A 15,924-nucleotide genomic window follows, 5' to 3' on the forward strand; every position below is an offset into this window, starting at 1 on the left:
AGTGACGTCAAATGTCATCTACCTTCTCGTGAAGTTCCTGGTTGGTCCTGAGTAGGTACTGCTTCTCCTCCACCCATTTGGAGTCCTGCCATCACAACCACACACAAACATCGTCAAGTAATACAATGACAATTACACACCCAAGGATGGAGCCAGACCCAAGATGGGAAAGGGTGTGCGATATATCCACAAACCTCAAAAAAGGCTAACAATTGGCAGTACCAATGTAAACAGCACCAAGAGTCAACTCCATCCCAACAGAGACCATCTACAGTTAGGCCACACAGTACATGCAAACACAGACCCAAACAAATAGGGATAGAATGGCAGAAACATGTTTATTGATCCAAAATTAGACAGTCTACCATCAGGATACAGAAAAAGAAATGGCTGCATTCACAGTTGTAGGGTGTTCATAACAACAGAGGAGCAGAAGGCATTCTCAGGTGAATAACAGCAGTGCAACAGGGAATCAGCAGACAGTGGTGCATCCAGCCACAGTGGAACAGGCAACGTGCAATGAACATGTGGAGCAAAAAAACAAAACAAAACAAATTTAAGAGCGTACTAAGAAGCGAGTTACCAAATTCTTATGATAACCAACTTTTAATAGCTTTCATGTTCCTCAGGAAAGTCAAGTGGTAAAGCACTCCGCAGCAGCATGTTTAGCAATGAAATGAATGCAATAGCCTTACTTCGACTAAACATTATTACACACGTACCACTCAATTTGGGTTGCTTAGCCAATTGAGGAAAAACTTGAACTTTTTTGTTTTAACATTTTCTAAGAACTAAAGATGCTCTTTCGCACTTTCAATCTATCTCTACATAGAGTTCAAGTTGATTCAGTCTCTTCTCCAAAAACGGCGGCGCTGAAAGGCCCGGAAAGAAAAGGAGCCAACAATGAGAAAGAGAAAAGGTGAGGTGGAGCATGCAGGTGCAGAGCTGTGACATAACACAGGCTGGAAGTGACATCACAGGATTCAGCGGCAGACCCTGTCGGCATAGTGCCAGGCCAGGAGCAGAGCAGCCAGACAGACAAGGAGAGGGGCCAATGAGAGTGGGGCCAGGCAAGTCTTGTTCCCGCCCTTTTTCTTTGTTACCTGCCCCCTCTCAGCTAATGCCTTCTCCAGGTCGGCGATCTTGGCCTGACAGCTGCTCAGCTCAGCCTGCAGCTGCTCTCGTGTCTGTGGAGGGAACATCAGGGACGGGTGAGTCTGCCCGACAACAACTCGACAACGAGGCACAGAAAATACAAAGTAGAGTAAAAACAGTAAAGTACAAAGAATACCAATGCAACACGCAAGACCTGCTGTTCTCGAAAGTTATGGCCATGCGCTGAGTAAGGCAGAAGGCGGACAGGTTTAGGTTAGTGTCAAGATCCCTAAGCGCTCTTGGTAAAGGACAGAGAGGCTATAAATCACAGCTGGAATATAGAGTATGTGGAAACCCAGAGGTTGAAAGAGACTACGAACCCTGGCCTCCCTCTCAGCATCCAGAGAGCCCCCGGTCTGCTCCTGCAGGAGGGCGTAGGCTCGCTGGAGAGCCTGGTACTCCCTTGTCAGCTGACGGAAACGCAGCTCTGATTCCTCACGGGACACTCCCTTAGGTTCACAAGGACAAAATCAGAAACACACACACACACACACACGCACGCATGCACACACACACAGACATGCTCAACCTCAATACTCACTAATTTCAAGGTAGAACGAATAGGATTACGAATAGGTAATACCAGGGCTGTCCTGAAGCATAACATGGCACTGATTGAAACCAGCAGGTGGATTTTGTGACTCCAGATTTCTGTTTCCAAACAAAACAGGAGCCAGCTGAGTTGTTTTTGTTGTTGTTTGGTGTCCCACCCCTTTCCAAGACTAGACCCGCACTCACGGTCCACAGCAAACTATGCGGCGATCACAGTGATCAATATTTAATGAGGGCATCCGAAAATGGAAAATGCTGGCGACTGTGCCGCCGTGTATCCAAAACCATTATTTGAATTTATTTTTACTTGGTTGCGTTTCGTTTCTTACCTCTTCCAAGTCTTCTTCGGGTGTGGCGGGGGTACGGTCAGTCAGGTCAGTGTTGTAGGAGGTCAGAGAGGAGGTCTCAGAGTCCACCGACTCTTCATCAAATCCAAAATATGTCTCCACAACATGCCTCTGCAAGCAGCAACAGGACGGGAGGAGACGGAGGGACAAATAAAGAAAGAGAAATGCTTTAGCACCAGATGTATAAAACAAAGGTAAAAAAAACAAACAACCTGGATACCAAACACTTAAGAGATGTTATACATAACCACAAAGTAAGGGACACACACACAAAAGCTTCTCACATTGCACAAAAATAAAGGGCCATTCACATTAGTTTTCAATTCCTCTTAACCCAAAAAAAGAGGACAAATTCAAAATAGCCATCGAATTGTCCCACACACTCAAAATAACCAGGAATCTCCCAAAACACATCACACATTATATCACATCGCTTAGGTTACTGAGCCAACATCTTTAACGAGTTAATGCAAATGTTTCCGCATTTCTGTGTATATGGGATTAATGCTCCCATCCATCCATCCATCCATCCATCCATCCATCCATCCATCCATCCATCCATTATCCACGCCGCTTATCCGAATTCGGGTCGCGAGGATGCTGGAGCCTTTCCCAGCAGTCATTGGGCGGCAGGCGGAGAGACACCCTGGGCAGGCCACCAGTCCATCACACATTCACACCCAGGGGCAATTTAGTACGGCCGATTCACCTGACCTACATGTCTTTGGACTCTGGGAGGAAACCGGAGCACCCGGAGGAAACCCACGCAGACACGGGGAGAACATGCAAACTCCGTACAGAGGATGACCCGGGATGACCCCCAAGGTTGGACTACCCCGGGGTTCGAACCCAGGACCTTCTTGCTGTGAGGTGACCACGCTAACCACTGTGTCACTGTGCCATGGATTAATGCTCCATTTCATGCAAAACATTTTACTGATATCCTTTGCATCCAAAGCTGGTCTTTATCAGGCGAAATCCAGAAAGCAGTTTTCGTTTTTTAATAATTCTTTGTTGTGTCAATTATATAAGCACAAGATCCAGCTTCTGCGTGGGTGTAGAGTTTTTTTTTTTAATGCAATTATCGTCGTTCCAACCCCACCGGGTCCTTACCATCGTGTTTGTAGGTCATTTCCTGGCAACCCGAAAAGTAGAGACAGACTAAAGCACACAGGCAGATGAAGGAGGAGAAGTAGAGGATTAGGAGGATGTACTCTGACATGCTGCAGCCAGAATCCAAACTCCCAACGCCAGACTGCACGGGACCTTCCCAAAACACATCTATCACGCTCCGATTTATACCCGCCAACCTGCACCAGTCGCTGCAGTCCTTGATTATTGACTCTGAGGCAAAACTGTCTGTTAGTCGCACTCCCGCAAGGCAGGGACGATCGAGAGACGAGGAGTTTGGTAACGTCGAAGCTACTGAAGATGATCTGTGGTTTTCTGGTCCCTCCCAGTTCATATATTCAGTTTGCACTTTCAGTTCCCAGTAACACAGAGTGACTGCCAGGTAAGAGTCCCGGTGCCAAGCAGCCGTGCCCGACTCTTGAGCAGAGATGAGATGTGGAGAAAACGTGGTGCATCCTCCTTCTCCTCCTCCTCTTCTCCTTCCAACACACAGAATCAGCATGCTCCCCTGGCGTCCCAGCTCAGCAGGTGACAGATACACCCACACCCCTGTCTCATTAATTATCTCTGAAAAAGCCACCTCATCTAATCTCACTTACAAGGCCCAACAAAGGAAACAGATAAGCGTAGAAAACACCCGCACACAAATTCACGTTTCTGGCCTCTAAAGTCTGGATTCAGTTTGGAACCTTGGGCTAGAAAGACATTTAAAAAATATCATAAAAAAATAACACGTTTGATAGCAGTTGTGGGAACGGCGTGTGTGTGTGTGTTTGTGTGCAGACTAATGTTTGGTGCTTTCAGCTTTGAGGGATGCTATCAAGTCCCTGGAGCCTAATTAGCCATGCACACAAACACGCACACGTGCACACATACACACATACACACACACACACACACACACACACACACACACACACACACACACTTCCAATGAAACGGAACTAGCCAGTCAGTTTAGCGCAGGTGAGGTGGTTGCTTAGTGACAACATCAGTTGAATGTTTTTGTGTGACTACAGCAGATACATACACACATACACAAGCATACAAGATGACCTAAATCCCACAAACATCACAGTACACCGCAGCCAAACCACAAGTACAAATTATAAGAAAAAACAAAAAGAAAATATAGATGTCTATCTGCATTTGCATGTCGGCACACAGACACACACTCACCTTAGATAGCTTAACAGGTTTTCTTCTGTTCTTTTTGCTGATCACCAACCGGTCACGTTCCTAGTAGGGAAACAAAACCATAAATCAACGTCTTAAACTTTGTTACCGATATACCTGAAAAGGTAGGTTAGATGCTATAGATTTTTACAGGTATCACACAACATGTTAAGGCTTTAATCAAAATATGTGCCATCTTCAAAATATTGAGATAAGAATGACAAATTTGCTTCTGCAGCTTCTAATTTTACAAAATAATATAGAAATCATCCATCCATCCATCCATTATCCAAACTGCTTATCCTGCTGTCAGGTTTGCGGGGATGCTGGAGCCTATCCCAGCAGTCACTGGGCGGCAGGCGGGGAGACACCCTGGACAGGCTGCCAGGCCATCACAGGGCCGAGTTTCAAATTATTGTCGTAATTATTATTATGGGGTATTTAATTTGCCCCAGGCCAGCGGTTGAAGGGGAGCCATCCAGGGGTTGGGATTTCTTTCTGTATCATTTATATCAACCACAAAGTATATGGTCAAAATTTATTAAGATTCACTCTGAACCTAAGTGATTGACAGTGATAAACCCTGTCTCTTGAATGTAAGCATTAAAGATAAAAATATATATATATAATTTGAATGTAATAGCAATGACAGGCATTGGGCGATGAACACGTTACTCAAAGCAGGAGAGCCTATAGGTGGAAGCGCTCCATAATAAGGATATTTGCAACCACGGAATAATTCCTAAAATAAGGGACAGGGCACATCCGGACAGTAAGACAGAAGAACGAAGAACACCTACAAATCAATTGTAATGACAACAGGCTAACACAATGTCCAATGCAATCGACTCAGGTCGAACGCTGACCTGCGTGAGCTCATCGATGATGCCTCTTTGCTCGGCAACCTGCAGTTTGAGGAACTCCACTTCCTGTTCCTCATGGGCATGGCTTAGGTCTGTCAGGGAGCTTGGCCGCTTCAGCTGGGGTTGATGGGATTGCTGCTGTGACTGGGGGCGAGAAGAGGAGGCCTTCTCCTTCTGCGAGAAAGCGAGAGGAAGACCGAGAATATTGAAAACCGCATTGTGAAATTGCCCAGTGAAAACTGTCTGTGCAGATTAAGCTCAGTCATTCAGGTGGTAAGAGTACACATCTATTCTGATGCGTTACCCTAAATGGCCACAAGGGGTCTTACTTTCTCAGTATTCTCAGTGTCAGTAAGAATGAAACTGGAAGACGTTTCCCAAATGAACTCCCCTTTCTCAATTAATAAATATGTAAACACCTAGCCTTTTTACTAATATTTGTACTTTTATTGCCTAATTTGTAAATCACAGGGAAAAGATGAGCACAGGAGATAGGAAAAGCAGAGCGAGGGGATGAGTCACTGGGGTCTCACCATCTCGGCATTCTCTCGGCTCAGATTCTTGAGTTTCTCCTCCATGCGCTGCAGTGTCTGCAGGAGGTCATCATTCTTCTTCGACAGCCTCTTGTTTTTCTCGAACATGGGCTTCATCTGACTCTCCGCCTCTCGCACCCGCTTCAGCTGGACCGGGTCAGAGAGGACAAGATCGTTTTTTTTTTTTTAGAAATCACTTACATTTTCTGACAGACTCTCAAGACAAAAAGATCATGGTTTGAGGCTCAGAGAATGAAGTCAACAGATTGCCAATGCAAGAGCATTAGCATTCATGTGTGCATGTGTATGCGTTAACTTATATATATATGTATATTGCCAGTCTGCATCCACACATAATGTGCATTTCCACATTACATGTATTGTGCCCATACATGACTGTACATACAGACATGCTCAAATCTGTTGGTACCTTTACAGCTTATACTGCTTCACTCGTTGGGAAAAGTGATGAAATTAAAATATATTTTGTCATACTTGCATGTCTTTGGTATGGCAAAGAATAAAGCAAAGAAGCTTTTAAAAGAGATGAATTATTGCTTATTCTTCAAAGATATTCTGAAATGGCCTGGACACATTTGTTGGTACCCTTTAGAAAAGATGATAAATAGTTGGATTATTGTGATATTTCAACCTAATTAGTTTCTCTAATTAGTATCGCACGTCGCCAACCTTGTAATCAGTCATTCAGCTTATTTAAATGTAGAAAAGTCGTCACTGAGCTGTTTGGTATTATTGTGTGCACCACACTGAACATGGACCAGAGAAAGCAAAGGAGAGGGTTGTCTGAGGAGATCAGAAAGACAATAATAGACAAGCATGGTAAAGGTAAAGGCTGGAAGACCATCTCCAAGCAGGATGATGTTCCTGTGACAACAGTTGCAAATACCAAGACGTTTAAGGTCCTTGGATCTGTAGCCAGCCTCCCTGGGCGCAGCCGCAAGGGGAAAATCGACCTCAGACTGAACAGGAGAGTGTGAATGGTAGGAAGAGAACCAAGGATAACTGCCAAAGAGATACAAGCTGAACTCCAAGGTGAAGGTACGTCAGTTTCTGATCGCACCACCCTTTGCTTTTTGAGCAAAAGTGGGATCCAGGGAAGAAGACCCAGGAGGACCCCACTTTTAAAAGAAAACCAAAAAAAGTCAGACTGGAATTTGATAAAATGCATATTGACAAGCCACAATCCCTCTGGGAGAATGCCCTTTCGACAGATGAGTCAACACTGGAGCTTTTTGGCAAGTCACATCAGTTCTATGTTCACAGAAGGTTTTCAAACAAAAGAGCATCATACCTACAGTGAAACTTGGTGGAGGCTCTGTTACGTTTTGGGGCTGCTTTACTGGGTCTGGCACAGGGTGCCTTGAATCTGTGCAGGGCACAATGAAGTTTCCAGACTATCAAGGCATTCTGGAACGAAATGTACTGCCCGGTGTCAGAAATCGCTCTCAGACACGGGTCGTGGGTCCTCCAACAGGATAATGACCCAAAACACACATCTAAAAGCACCCAAGAATGGATAAGAACAAACTATTGGACTACTCTGAAGTGGCCTTCTATGAGTCCTGATCTGAATCCTACCGAAGATCTATGGAAAGAGCTGAAACTTGCAGTCTGCAGAAAGCACCCTTCAAACCTGAGACAGCTGGAGTGGTTTGCTCAGGAGGAGGTGGTCCAAATACCTGTTAAAAGGTGCAGAAGTCTCACTGAGAGCTACAGAAAACGTTTGATTGCAGTGACTGGCTCTAAAGGTTGTGCAACAAAATGTTAGGTTAAGGGTCCCGTCGTTTTTGTCCATGCCATTTTCATTTGTTATTTAAAATATTATGTTGAATAAGAATAAAAAATAAAGTCCAATTTCTATGAAATATGGAATGAAAAATGGTGGATGCCAATTACTTTTGTCAGTTTCAAGCCATTTCAGAGAAAATTGTGCATTCTTGTTTGTTTTTGTAGAGGGGTACCAACAAATTTGAGCACGTCCGTATGTACACGTGCAGTATATGCGTGTTTATTTGTCTACACCGTTTGCCGTACGCGTGCACACGTGCGCTCCTCACCAGTTCGTTTCTTTCGTCAGCGAGCAGTGCATTCCTGTCTTCCAGCTTCCTGATGACCGCATGCAGCTCCGCTATCTTCAGCTGGAACCTCCTCATGTCCCGCTCCTCCACCTCCTGGGAGACAGAGGGGACAAGGGAGGAGGAGGACACAAACTGAGAAAGAGGGAGGTCATGCAGGTGGGCAAAGGAGGTAGAAAAGGGAGGCAATGAGATGGAGGATGAGCTCAAGTATGGATTTTTACATGCAATACATGAATTTTTCACACCCGTGTATGTACTGGATCTGTGTGTGTGTCCGCTTCAGCATTTGTCTTTACAATTGCAGAGGCGTCACTGGACGCACAAAAGTTTCCATGTAAACTTGTGTCTGTGTAAACATGTTATTCTTTATAGAGGTGAAGTGCGTGTCTATGAACAAGTGCATTCTACACACTGTGTTTGCATGCATGTCCTGCACATGGTAGAAGTAGGTGTGAGGACACATAAACAATGTTTCCATAAAAAAAAATTCTGCAAATTCCAACTTTATTTTTGAAAAGTCGACCAAATAAAATGCAAATCAGTGCGTGTTTCCGCCTCACTGTGCAGACAGCACGCCAACACTACATCATCAAAAAAAAGTGCCAATAATGGTCGCTCAGCAACAGCACAAATACCACAGTCAACAAAGGCTAACTACCAGAGGGGAAAAAAAACATGGAGCGCTTTCAATGCTTACTTGCCACTGGAGGCGTTATCACTGCATGTTAATGTCAGTAGTATCTGCTCATATTCATGTTGTCCATATATGAAAACAAGGAAATACAATGGACTGCACTGTTATGGCTAAAGCAAACACTACTGACTCCATCCCCTATGTAATCATTTACTCCTAAATTCCATTTCCAGCACACTTTATTGTGTCTCCTTTCTAGGTTTCTACCGCAAGTGAGCATGAAAGCAGTTTTTGCGACGTTGCATTTCTTATCTGCAACTTAAAACTTTTTGCATTAAAACAAGTGGATATAAACTTGAACGATACATAGATGCATAAATACATAAATACATGCATAAATGCATACAAAGAAACTGGTGCAGACATTTATTTGTTCACCATGTGTGTGTGTCTGTGTGTGTGTGTGTGTGTGTGTGTGTGTGTGTGTGTGTGTGTGTGTGTGTATACCTGGTTGTTGAGCAGATCGGGGCTATCTCCAAGACCTGGCATCACCTCTCTTTTCGGGCTGCCATGGTTGTATTTCTCCGCCTCTCGTACCTGGCCCAGCTGCTCATCCAGGGCCTCTTTTTGGAGCTGTAGCTTCTGGGCATAGCCGGCCTGCACACCCAGCTCCTTCTCCAAGGCAGACACCACCCGGTCCTTCCCCTTCAACTCATCCATCTGGAAAGGGAACAAGGGCAATTAGGCAGTGGAGGAGATGGAAAAACAACAAATGGTGGGGAAGAGTGAAAAAGAAAGACACGGCAAGACTCTGTTTAGTCAAAATGGTTTCCATTAGGCACCGTCATAGCCCACACCAGTATTCAAATCTGATACTCTGGAGAAGAGGGGTGGGGGGCAGTAGAGACAGTTCCAACAATACGGGGTATAGAGGAAACAATCTTTATATTTCTTTACTCAAATCTTAATGTTTAATGCATTAATCAACGGCTAACCCCAAGTTGAGATGTTCATGGGTGAGTGCTCAGAATGACCCTCGGTGTACTATCTCTCAGGCTATGTGTTTAGAAGGGAATGGGATACACTATTTGCTTTGACCTCCATCAGCTACATCATCCATCCATCCATTATCCAAGCCGCTTATCCGAATTCAGGTCGCAGGATGCTGGAGCCTATCCCAGCAGGGCCGACACACACACACACATTCACACCTAGGGACAACTTAGTATGGCCAATTCACCTGACCTCCATGTCTTTGGACTGTGGGAGGAAACCGAAGCACCCGGAGGAAACCCACGCAGACATGGGGAGAACATGCAAACTCCGCACAGAAAATGATCCAGGATGACCCCCAAGGTTGGACTACCCCGGGACTCAAACCCAGGACCTTCTTGCTGTGAGGGGACCACCGTGTGCACCACCGTGTCATCTGGCAAAAATTCCACAAAATTCCACAAAAGCTGACCCTGTTCCACTTTTTTTTTTTGCAGTAAATTAAACTGCATGAAGTCATTTCCCCAAAATTTTGCACAATAAAAACAGCCTCTACCCTCCTACACCATCTGACTCCTCACACTCTCAATGGTTAACCTGACAGGCTTTGTGATCTGCAGCTCAGGAGCCAAACGGTGGGCTCACAACGGGGACCAATATCGCTCTCTGGCTCTAATTAATTCACGTAGCTTTGTTCTTGTTCTGGTAACTCCGCTTCCTCTGGAACTGTCCCCGTTCCCCCTTCCCTTTCCATTCTTCCCCTTTATCTCCTGGAATTTCCTGCAGTCCTCATTACGGACCAGTTATTTAGGTTTTAAGTATGCGAGCTTGTACGTATGAATGTGCACAAAATAAAACACTGCTTCCTTGAAACATCCCCTTGCTATCAACAATGTCCTTTATTGTGATCTATTTTTATGTCGTGTAGGTAATGCTTAACTATACTTGGGACAGAGCGCTTCACTACCCGGCATGAGGATAAGCTAAACCAGGAAGTACAATAAAAGTCAGTGAAATACAGACAATAAAGTCATTTGTTTCTAAACTGAGCACGGGTCAGGGAGATAAACCTGGAGTTTTAGCAGGAAGGACGACAGATAGAGTATGGTCGGGATAAAACCGTCGCTGCCGTGTTTGTTATGCTAAGCCGTAGGTAGGTTTGTATAAAACAGCTCTGGTTCCACCCGCTTCATTTTAGTGAGTCTGTTAGTGGCACGGGTCATGCCCTGACAGTGTCATTTCTGAGTTTTAGGAAAGTCAAATCCTGTGTTGGAATAAAACAGGACATGGTTTATACTCTGGCTCGCGTTCCATCGAACAACCCATCTCACTGAATCCCACTTTAACACAAATCGTCTGCGGATGAAGACTTTTGTCCCTTTGTTTAGGTGGGGATTCTGCTTAGGTTGACTTAAGCTGAAATAAAATAAAATAAATAATAAAATTTTTTGGAGTATCAAAAAAAAAACGAACACATTTATGAAGCGAGCAAATCAATTAATAAATCAACCAACCATAACAACCATAAAAAGAAAAAAAGAACAGAAAAAGAACAGAAAAAAGGGAGAGGAGGGAGGGCATTAATCAGGAGACAGCGATTGAAGAGAGATAAAAAAAACATCAGAAAGGGTTGCCATCTGCCATAGAGGGTATCAGAGTGACCTCTCACAGCGTATCTGACCTTCTCTGGCTTAAGAAAGGACACGGTACCCTTCAGCCACTGAGAGCTGGAGGAGCTTTGGTAGACTTCCAGCAGAGAAGGTGGTGGCGTCTCGCCAGTCAGGAAGCAAAAGCTAGAACATCTAACTGCTTAGAGGTGACTTGGTAGTAGCCTTCTGGGAGCCCAAATATGGCAATATGGGGAGAGACTTTTATAGTTTTTGAAAGTATTTTTGACATGGTATCACAGCAGTTCTGCCAAAACCTAGATTGTGAAGGACAGGAGTACAATATATGGGTGAGATGGCAGGATGAAGTGTGACGTTTATCACAACTGTCAGTGATACTGGGGTAAATTTGTGACAATTGCGCTTTGGAAAAATGGACTCTAAATATATTTTGACTATTAGTCATCCTGTACAAATAGGAATTATCACCCAAAAGTAAAATGGCTGCTTCTTTAGTTACAGGTGTACAAAGTGTGTCTTTAGGAATATTACAGGAAGCCCATTCCATTATCCAAACTGCTTATCCTGCTCTCAGGGTCGCGGGTATGCTGGAGCCTATCCCAGCGGTCATGGTGTGGCAGGCAGGGGAGACACCCTGGACAGGCAGCCAAGTCCATCACTGGGCCACATTACACATTACAGGAAGTCTTCTTTCAAGAAAAAAAAAAATTCAGCAAGTGAGGAACAGTTTAGGGTAAATGCTGCATGACGTCTCTGCGAGACAGCAGAACGTGGTCTCACCAGTCTGCGGATGGCTCGCTCACAGTCCCGCTTGATGCGGTGCACCTCATCCTGGTGCTGCTGGTAGGCAGTGCGGAGATCGGCTGCTTTGGCCTTATCTGCTTGCAGAGCCGTGGCCAGCGCCTCTTCGGCCTGCTTCCTTGCTGTCTTCTGCTCCTGGACCTAAGAAACAACACACATACACACACACACACAAACAAAAGACACAAGGACACACTGTCAATATAGGCTGAATGCCACCAAACAATAGCAATGATAGATGCTGTTTGTCTGAAAAGGCGACAGTTAAACAATAGCCTGGCACCAAGTGCTTTTCCATACCGCTTCCTGTTTTTCAATAACTAAATTCCAATCGCTTGTGTAGTCCAACATAATCCCCCCCCCCCCACACACACACACGCACACACACACACATACTGTTCCACAATAAGCTTTTAGGGGCATTCTAAGCAGAACTAAATACACACAAACACACATAAAAATAACACAAAGCTCAACCCCCCTACCCAAAAACACACATTCCAGCAGACACATCCTACTTCCTCCCACCCCTATTCCCACCTCCTGCTGCAGCTTTAGCCTCTCCCCATCAAAGGCCCTCCTGGCCTCCTCCCGGGCTCCCAAGGAGGGGCGTTCTTCAACTTGTCTGCTGCGCCATCCCTCAACGCGTTCACGAGCCCCTGAGCCTCTGCATCTCTCCGTCGCGGATCTTGATCGTGCGGGCCAGCTCAGCGATCGTGCTGCCGCGCCAGGGCCTCGCGGGCCGCCGCCATCTCACGTAGCTTCTCCTCGTGTAGCTTGGCACGCAGGTCGGTGAGCGCCACCGCGTGCTTGTGCTGCTCCAGCTCCCGAGCCTGCCGCTGCTCCTGGAGCCGCTCGCGTAGCTTACACACCTGGAGCAAGAGACAGAACGAGAGAGTACAGTCAATATTGGACGGACCTCTCTTGATATTCTTTCAAAAAGCCACCAAGCGAACGCTCTCATCCAAATATGGCTTTGACTCTGAGTGATTATGTTTTCTGCTTGGCGGACCGGTCGGGATCAACCCTCTAACCCTGTCAGTGTTAGTGCCCTGTTTACAGGCCACCCATGAAGAGCACAGTAAAAGGGTAAAGAGCTCCAAAGGAGAAGCAAGGACACAAAGAGAGGAACAAATTAGCTCATTTGCCAACTATTAGCACAGCTAGGGGTGGCCAGTTCAGCGGGGCATCTATGAAAATAGGCAGGAAAATTCACACAAGCACAGCCTTGTTAATCTAAATATGACCAGTGCTATGTATATATGTTTTGCGCAGGTATAGCTTCAGTTGGTCCTACTACATTGGTGAACTCTTCTATATCATAAAATTCCTGACTGCGTTGAGCATCACAGGGATTTGGGAACTTTATACGATTCTGCACTCTTTGTATGGAGCATTAGGGGCTTCCGACAGCATGGTTGATCATTTTGACTGACAAACCAGCTACATACTGGCGGCACAGTGGTCCAGTGTAGTCCAGTGGTTAGCACTGTTGCCTCACAGCAAGAAGGTCCTGGGTTCGAGCCCAGGCGTTCAGGTCCTTTCTGTGCGGAGATTGCATGTTCTCCCCGTGTCTGCGTGGGTTCCATCCGGGTGCTCCGGTTTTCTCCACCATCAAAAAGACATGCATCTAGGGGCATCCGGGTAGCGTGGTGGTCTATTCCGTTGCCTATCAATACGGGGATCGCTGGCTCGAATCCCTGTGTTACCTCGAGCTTGGTCGGGCGTCCCATCAGACACAATTTGCCGTGTCTGCGGGTGGGAAGCCGGATGTAGGTCTGTGTTCTGGTCACTGCACTAGCGCCTCCTCTGGTCGGTCAGGGGACCTCTTTAAGGGGGAGGGGAACTGGGGGGAATAGCGTGATCCTCCCACGCGCTGCGTTCTCCTGGCGGAACTCCTCACTATCAGGTGAGAAAGAAGTGGCTGGCGACTCACATGTATCGGAGGAGGCATGTGGTAGTCTGCAGATGGGGTGCAGCAGCTTGGAAGAGTGGGGTAATTGGCCAGATACAATGGGGGGGGGGATCCCCAAAAAAAAGACATGCATGTTTGGGTTAATACTGCTGTCTGTGCCCTAAAGCAAGGCTATGGAAAGAAGAACTGGAGTTGGTCCCCGGGTGCGGCAGCTGTCCACTGCTCCTGAACGATAGGATGGGTTCAATGCAGAAAACAAATTTCATTGTGACCTACAATTTTGTTGTAACCTACAATGACGAAGTGGCTTTCTTCTTCATATGCTACTGTTTGCATAAACTAACTAGAGGCAAATAAATGAAGTGTGGCCTCCAATTTTGTTATTGCATGGCTCCTTTTGGTTCGTGACTCCAGATCTTTTTGATTTCCTCCAGCAAATCAAGAAAAATGTGAACTTGGCTGGCGATAAATTCGCACTACGTTTTCTTCTGACGTTGTAAATAAATGTACACATACAGAAGAAGCGCTTTCCTTTCTGACACGCTCTCTCTGTATCCGGCGGTGAGTCTTCAATGTTTACAGCCATGTCAGTGTCGAAAAGCGTTGAGACACGCTTTTCAGAGGCATTAAACAGCGCCAAGGTTGTAATTACAAGCAGACTTGATAAATCACATTCAGGTTTATTTCCGTGATCTCCTAACAATATTTTGTGCTTTGAAAATGGAAACTCGGGCGTCTGGGTAGCGTGGTGGTCTATTCCGTTGCCTACCAAAACGGGGATCGCCGGTTCGAATCCCCGTGTTACCTCCGGCTTGGTCGGGCGTCCCTGCAGACACAATTGGCCATTGTCTACGGGTGGGAAGCCAGATGTGGGTACGTGTCCTGGTCGCTGCACTAGCGCTTCCTCTGGTCGGTTGGGGCGCCTGTGCGAGGAGGGGGAACGGGAGGAGCGTGATCCTCCCACGTGCTACATCCCCCTGGTGAAACTCCTCACTGTCAGGTGAAAAGAAGTGGCTGGCGACTCCACAGTATCAGAAAAATATACTGGAAAAAATATAATGGAAACCCATTCCTGACATGAAAATATCAATTTTTATTCAATCTAATTTTTTATTTTTGCAACCTCTGGGGGGGGGCACGATGGCACAGTGGTTAGCGCGGGTGCCTCACAGCAAGAAGGTCCTGGGTTCAAACCCCGGGGCTGTCCAAACTTGGGGGTCATCCCGGGGCGTCTCTGTGTGGAGTTTGCATGTTCTCCCTTTGTCTGCGTGGGTTTCCTCGGGGGCGCTCCGGTTTCCTCCACGGTCCAAAGACATGTAGGTCAGGTGAATCGGCCGTACTAAATTGTCCCTAGGTGTGAATGTGTGTGAATGTGTCGGCCCTGTGATGACCTGGCGACCTGTCCAGGGTGGTCTCCCCACCTGCTGTCCAATGACTGCTGGGATAGGTTCCAGTATCCCCGCGACCCGGATTGGGATAAGCGGCTTGGATAATGGATGGATGATGCAACCTCTGGAAGAATTTATCTACTGCAGACAGGTGGCCTAAAGAACATGTATTTTACAGCAGTATTCATGTATCAGTTTTCAACCTTTGTCACTGATGGCTTGGACGGATAGGGTCATTTTTTGCACTAGAACTTGTTTTCCTCATTCTTTTACTAGGATTCTCTGCCCATGGACCGATACTGGAGCACCTCCCTATCATCGTCATCTTCATCATCAATTTTCTCCTCACCAACTCACCTCTTCCTCTCTCCATCTGTTTCTTCCTCACCTTGCCCCTCTCCTGTTGCAGCTCAATCTGGAGATCCATTAACTTGCCCCCTCAGCTCCTCGTTGGCAGCCTGCACCGTTTCGGTCATCGCCTCTGATTTCTCTGGTTTCCTTCCTTCTTAGGGGGTGGGGCTGAAGGGGTTGTGGTCGATGACATAGCACTCTGGCTGCCCGATCGGGGTGGGACATAGAGTGGTGGGTGTAGGGGACACGGAGGAGAGAGTCAAATGCTGCTCTTTCTGCTCACACAGCAAGCCCTGCAGGTCATCCTGATGATCATCATTTCCAAGTCTACATCATTGCCGGACATTCCTGAGGGTTA

General features: G+C 46.3%; 1 pseudogene; it reads right to left on the reverse strand.

Annotated features, from left to right (window-relative positions):
* Window positions 1-22: 22 nt before the first annotated feature.
* On the reverse strand, window positions 23-15,759 carry LOC130133999 (janus kinase and microtubule-interacting protein 1-like; annotated as a pseudogene).
* Between the last annotated feature and the right edge of the window lie 165 nt (window positions 15,760-15,924).

Source organism: Lampris incognitus, unplaced genomic scaffold (genome assembly GCF_029633865.1).
Source record: "Lampris incognitus isolate fLamInc1 unplaced genomic scaffold, fLamInc1.hap2 scaffold_596, whole genome shotgun sequence".
Classification (NCBI taxonomy): Eukaryota; Metazoa; Chordata; class Actinopteri; order Lampriformes; family Lampridae; genus Lampris; species Lampris incognitus.